The sequence below is a fragment of the Hemibagrus wyckioides genome, linkage group LG11, assembly GCF_019097595.1.
Source record: "Hemibagrus wyckioides isolate EC202008001 linkage group LG11, SWU_Hwy_1.0, whole genome shotgun sequence".
Taxonomy (NCBI): Eukaryota; Metazoa; Chordata; class Actinopteri; order Siluriformes; family Bagridae; genus Hemibagrus; species Hemibagrus wyckioides.
The window spans coordinates 6688712-6695851 of NC_080720.1; positions in this window are offsets into that span (position 1 = coordinate 6688712).

A 7140-nucleotide genomic window follows, 5' to 3' on the forward strand; every position below is an offset into this window, starting at 1 on the left:
TATAGGCAAGTTTTTATGGTTTGCAATCAAATGTATTTTTAAGAAATCTGGCTTCGTTAGAGAGCTGCTTTAAATGTACCACAATACTTTGGAAAGGGTTTGGCCTTGTCATTGTTCAGGCACACAAATCCAAACTTAAGCTATTACTCACAAACCTTTTCCCATGTTGGAGCTTTTGTTGTATAATTTACGCTTGGATATGCCTCCTCTTGTGATTTTATTTTCCTCACAATGTATCTGCCCATTTGAAGTGATTTGAAGGCGTTTTAAAACACTTTTAACCACAAAGAATGATTCAGCTGGCTTACAGTAATTTCTGTTTAACTTCTTATGCTAAGAATTACTCACGCGCTCATGACATTGTAAGTAGTAAATAAACTTCTAGAGCTTTTACTTATCAGGTTGCTGTACTAATTACAAAATGCTAGTCAAGTTTTTGACTTTTACTTAATGGGGTTCAAGTTGGGGGTTCAAGTCCCACCTCATCCCTGTGTGTGTGTGTGAGTGTGTGTGTGTGTGTGTGCGTGCGTGTGCATGTTTTCCCTGTTCCTTGGGGGTTTCCACCAGGTGTTTCCACTCCAGTTTCCTCCCCCAGTCCAAAGACATGCAGGCTGATTGGAGTCTCTAAATTGCCCATAGTGTGTAAATGTGTGTGTGTGTGTGTCCTGCGATGGTAGGGCACCTCGTCTAGGGCATCCCTCACCTTGTGCCCAAAGTTCCCTGTAACCCTGTGCAAAAGAAAATCGATGGATTAAATGTAACGTTAATTTACATAAAAAATCTTTTTAATTAATTTAATTAATTCCAATGATTTAATTTTTCATTTTTTCTTTCTCATTGCTTTTTCACCTTTCTAAGTTACAATTTGTAAACTTGTGTGTGTGTGTGTAAGAGAGAGACAATTCTGAATTTTATAAGAAAAAAATAAGAAATTCTTGTGTGTGTTTATTGAAAATGATTTAGGTTCAACTGGAACCATCACAATTCTTAGAAACATCTTGAAAACCAGAGGTTTATACAACAGGAATTAACCACATCCTGTTCTACATATACATCTGTCTAAGATAACAGTATCTAGGACTTTCTCTGCACTTACTTCAACCATCTGTTGTATTACTTCCAACCCATTTTTCGAACCCTACATTTGACAAGCTAGCATTTTTACTCTTGTTTTTCAGGGTATCTGTTGTGTGTGTAGATAAGTTGTGCATGTACAGTTGTAGTAAATGTGTGGAGGTTTTGGAAAACAAGTCACACTGTGAAATGTTGATATAATGTATTTTATACTCCTGTTATGAAAATGATCTCTTTTCCTGCTTTGAGATATCTTTCTCTGAACTATAAGCATTTACAGATTGGAACATTTGGACACAATCTGATTACAAGCTGAATTGATTAGACTTCAGTCTTTACTTCATGTAGCAATCCAGCTACTTGATCAAAGTCTAGCATTCTCTGTGTGAGGAAATCCCACTTAGCTAGCAAAGCTTTTTTTTTTTTACACAACATGAACTTTGCAAGACAACTGCAAAAACAAGATTGAGAAGTAAATAAAAAACACCATTTCCATGCTATTTAACTGACATGGTAATGTCGGTGTCTTAAAGTTGACAGAATTTAGACAGAATTTAGCCACAGAGACATCCAAGGGTTTTTTCCCAGACCATAACATACACTGTAAAAATATTAATTCTTTAAATGTACACCGATCAGGCATAACATTATGAGCACCGACAGATGAAGTGAATAACACTGATTATCTCCTCATCATGGCACCTGTTAGTGGGTGGGATATATTAGGCAGCAAGTGAACATTTTGTCCTCAAAGTTGATGTGTTAGAAGCAGGAAAAATGGGCAAGCGTACGGATTTGAGCGAGTTTGACGAAGGGCCAAATTGTGATGGCTAGACCACTGGATCAGAGCATCTCCAAAACTGCAGCTCTTGTGGGGTGTTCCCGGTCTGCAGTGGTCAGTATCTATCAAAAGTGGTCCAAGGAAGGAACAGTGGTGAACCGCCGACAGGGTCATGGGCTCATTGATGCATGTGGGGAGTGAAGGCTGGCCCGTGTGATCCGATCCAACAGACAAGCTACTGTTGCTGAAGAACTTAATGAAAGAAAGGTGTCAGAATACACAGTGCATGGGCTGTTTTGGCGGCAAAAGGGGGACCAACACAATATTAGGCAGGTGGTTATAATGTTATGCCTGATCAGTGTATTGAAAAAGTGATAATAGTTGTCTGAAGGTAATCTAATACTAATACATATACTAACTAACTACTTTCCTAGAGCTTACTACTCATGTCAGTGATGTCAGGAGACTGGACTGGGGACTTTAATTTAAGAGCCTTTGTGTTTATATCCTAAAACTATGCTTGGTATCTTCCTACAGCTAACACCATAAAACAACGGTTCCTATAACAGACACAGGGCTTTACAAAAGGAGCTGTTGTTTATGTTTGATTGCTGAACAAGTAATAGGTCAAATGATCCACTGAAACCAGGAGGTGAAGCTGTTAGAGCGGCCTGAAGCTGGAATTCCTGAAGACACATTAGAATAACATTTTGGCAGCCGTCTAGTTTTGGCCTGGTATCATATCTGATAGGTCTGTGTTTTATTTAGCTGCAGACGAGATTTTAGTACACACTAATTTTTTGCAAATAATTGACATCATTGTTTTAAAATCACAAGTTAAAGTCTTGATAGCTCGCGACCATATTTGGGGTTGTGACCAGCAGTGCAGTTACACAAACAAGATCAAATCTGTAGCAGGTTTTATGAGGACATGTACTGTCAAAGTAACTGCACATGTGAGCTGGGAACATGCACAACTACTGTATTTGGTAATCTTGTGAGACGTACATTTAGTTGAGTAATCTTACATTGTTGTGTATATATAGAACCATTACATAAAAGTTGTAAATAGCATTCAAAAAAGGGTAATAAAATGATATATAAGGAATAAAACAGTGTATAAATTGGATATAAACAGATGTCTACAGGTTTGTGTTGTAAAAGTGAACCCAAGTCAAATCATGTCAGATTTTTTTTCCATTTTTAATTTGATATAACTAATACTATGTGAATCCATCAATGTTTTTTTTGGTAAATGTCTACCAACAAGTTAGTCTTTCTTGCAAAAATTCTCCAGACATTTCAATGGCAATTTGATCATCTGTGCACAGCACTCTTCAATTCATTCCAATTCAATTTCATTTCTATAGTCCTAGATGTTAGACAAAATCATCCCTAGGTAACAAGCCTGTGGCAACTGGCTTAGATGCTATGAGGAAGAAACCTTGAGAGGAACCAGACTCAAAAAGGAACCTCATCCTCATTTGGGTTCCACAGGATTTCAATATGAATTAAGATCTGGACTCTGTTTGGGCCTTTCCAAAACCTTCATCTTCATCATCTAAAGCTGTTTCTTTCTTGACTTGGATTTGTGCTTTGAGTCATTATTGCACAAGAAGGCGAAATCTTTTGCTGTCTAAAAGACGCATTCCGAATTTTTGTTCCAAAATAGATTTGTATTTGGTGTTATCTATGATTCCCTCTATCTTGACTACAGCCCCAGTTACAGCTAAAGAGAAACAGCCCCATCATTTTGTATATGTTTTAGAATTAGAATGTTTTAATTTGGTCTCATCAGAGTTTATCAAATGTTGCCACATGGTCTTGACAAAATGCAGATGAGCTTGGACTGCAGGTCAGCTTTTTTATCCAATTGTTTATGTATGTATGTATTTATGAGGAAGGGTTTCCATCTAGTCCTTCATGTCGGTGTAAATTCAGTCACTTGTATTACTCAGTTCATTAAACAGCTACAAAACCCTTGCACTGGATTCTGAGAATTCTCACTCCGGAAAAAAGCATCTGCCAAATGAATCTGAACAGAGTAGCATCCTGCCAAGCAGTGACGTATTAAAGCCAAGCGTTTATAAGAAGAAAACAACTTGTTGATGCCCCCGAATTCTGGTTAAAGTACACCTTTGCACTGTTAGCTACGTCGCCAAGCGTGTTCACTTCACAGATGAGTGGAGCCTCACCAAACGTTTAAACATGCGCTCTTGCAAATCGTGCAGCCGTTCAATGGGGCAGAATCCATCAACAGCTCCTTTAATGGTCCATTGTGGCAGGAAGCTGGTTGATATCCTCTGCAATGAAGCAAACAAGCCACTCAAAAGGTAGCTGCTCCATGTTTGTTTAGGCTCCACAACTACAGCTCCAGCCTGCTAAACATGGCCCTAGAGTGCATTAATTACTTTCACATGGCCAACTTCGACTCAGTGCTTTTTATACACCTCAATACCATTATGATTTCCCTTTAATCACATTTAAATGAGAAACAAAGACTCAGCTGGAAGCTTCTGTTTGTCTGTGATTTAACGCTCGACTTTTTTTATCGCAGTAGATCAGCACTCTGTGGGAGATGGGCGGTGCCCATAAGGCGTACTGTTCATGTTCCATCTAGATAAACTAAGAGTTACAGCACAGAGAAAAAAATGGAGCAGTATAATGGCTGATTCCATGATTGGAGTGCCATTTACTTCCCGCTGATTTCACATTCAGAAATATCACAAGTTAAAGTCTTGATAACTCGGGGCCATATTCGGGATTCTGACCAGCAGTGCAGTATATAAAAGAAAAGAAAAAAAATATTTTAAACAGCACATTCATTGTATGCTTCACAATAACCTGCCATATACGGTTGTTTTGGATAAATAGCATTCATTATTTAAAAAAAAAAATACATTTGTGCATATCCAAATACACCTACATTTTATTCTAATACTTTAAAATATAAACATACAAAAATAAATATAAATAATGTAAACATAACAATAACTGTTGATTTGAGGGGAAGAAACCTGCCCAATAATTAGAACAAGCAATTGCATCCCACAATATTTATACCATGATAAATTAATTATATCTAAATCTGTTTTATTTATTTATTTATTTATTTATTTATTTATTTATTTATTTTCATTATTGGTGTTCTGAATCAATCAATTGTCATTATAAATCAGATATAATTACTAAAATAGAACACCACCACACACACACACACAAACACACACAAACACATACACATACAAGTTGGTATCACCCAATTATTGCCTTGCAACACAGAGCTTTGGTGTTTGCCTGGATCACAGGTAGCTTTGAAGGTGTAGACTATTTTCAGAGAGAGAGAGTAAGAAAACTCAGAAGGTGGTAGGACAATATGCAGTAATTTACTTAAAAAAACATGGCACACACTTTAGTCCGCCTTTGTTTAAACCAAATAGACACCCATGTAGTCAACCCTGTAAACATATGGGGGATGTGGTAGCTTAGTGGTTAAGGTGTTGGACTACTGATCAGAATGTTGTCCACCAAGCTGCCACTGCTGCGCCCAACTATCTATCACTGACCCCCTTATACCAAAAAAGTTTCAGAATGAAGCTTTTGTTCTCTCTTTGTTTGTTTTTAAATTAAAACAAATTGTGCTTTTTCACATCCATGCAAAGGATTCCATCATCTACTTCTGATTGCTCATCTATCTATCTATCTATCTATCTATCTATCTATCTATCTATCTATCTATCTATCTATCTATCTATCTATCTATCTATCTATCGTACATACATACGTACGTACGTAACATACATAAAATACATAACATCTAAATTTCCTGATCATGAGAATATATGCCTGCTCTGGTTTTGTTATCAGGGTTAACCTTACTAAGGTCACTTTGAATGTATAACCCTGTTCCCCAGATTATACACTAAAAGTATATTATTATTTGAAAATAAGTCATTAAAATGTCTAAAATGTCTTCATATGATTCATTAATAAATTCAGGTTAACCATAATGAACATATTTAAGTTAGGTTGTCTTTATTTGTCACATATAAATTACTGCATAGTGAAATTTTTCTTCACATATCCCATCCTTACAGGTTGGGGTCAGAGTGCAGGGTCAGCCTTGATATGATGGAGCAGGCTGGGTTGTGGGCCTTTCTCAAGGGCCCAATGGAGGTGCTTGTGCCTGAACCCCCTGATCTTCCAGTCAATGACCCAGAGCCTTAACCACTTGAGCTAGAACTGCATTAAATATTTGTTAACCCTTTTATTCATTTAAGAGCAAAAAGCAGCCATTGTCAACAAAGATACCTGAAAAAACCTAGCAAAGGGATGGGTATTGCATGTCCGAGATGATGAAATGTTTGTCTAGTTGTCATTCACAGTGAATCCAAAGCCAGACATTTTTTTTAAATGCTACATGTCAGCAAGTAGCTAATAATCTAACATGCTTGTCTTGCATCACTTTCATTGATGCAAAAGAGATGATGATTGCCCTTGTGTCTTACAGTGCAAGGCCAATTTTCTTCTTTTAAACCCCCTGTGATTGATTGTCACCTCATTAAGTCCTGATGACAGGCTGAACGCATACACTAATTATAATCCATAATGATTGAGCTACATAAAAGTCCTTATTTATGAAGGTCCATATAAGCAATTAACATGACTAAATGACAGCAGTAATTTTCTTTTAATGCCTTATTATTAATGATGATGGTCAAGCTTGCGACTTTGTGAGAATATTTGTGTCCGGTGACGTAAATTGGTGGATATAGTACACGTAAACACAGATATGTATAGTTTAGGGTTTATGTAAACAAACTCAGCTGTAGTGCAGCGTAACCTAATGTTGATATTGTTGCCCTGATTGACCTACAAGCATTGATAGAGCCTTAGCCAAACCTCAGTGTAATTTCCACCACTTCCTCCCATCTGTTTTCAGTTAGATCTCACTGACCTCAAATCAGACGCCGTGTAATTTCGAACATTCTCTCATGTTTTAAAGCCATTCATCTGCACTTAGTGAAGTATTGTAGTGACTGATGTTCAGCTGCTCTCATTATAGTCTGCTCTGTGATGTTTACCTTTGTAGTCTTCAGACTGTATAGTGTTTAGAATGTTGTTTTGGTCTATCTATCTATCTATCTATCTATCTATCTATCTATCTATCTATCTATCTATCTATCTATCTATCTATCTATCTATCTATCTATCTGTCTGTCTGTCTGTCTGTTTCAGAATGAAGCAGTTGTGCTTTCTCTCTCTCTCTCTCTCTCTCTCTCTCT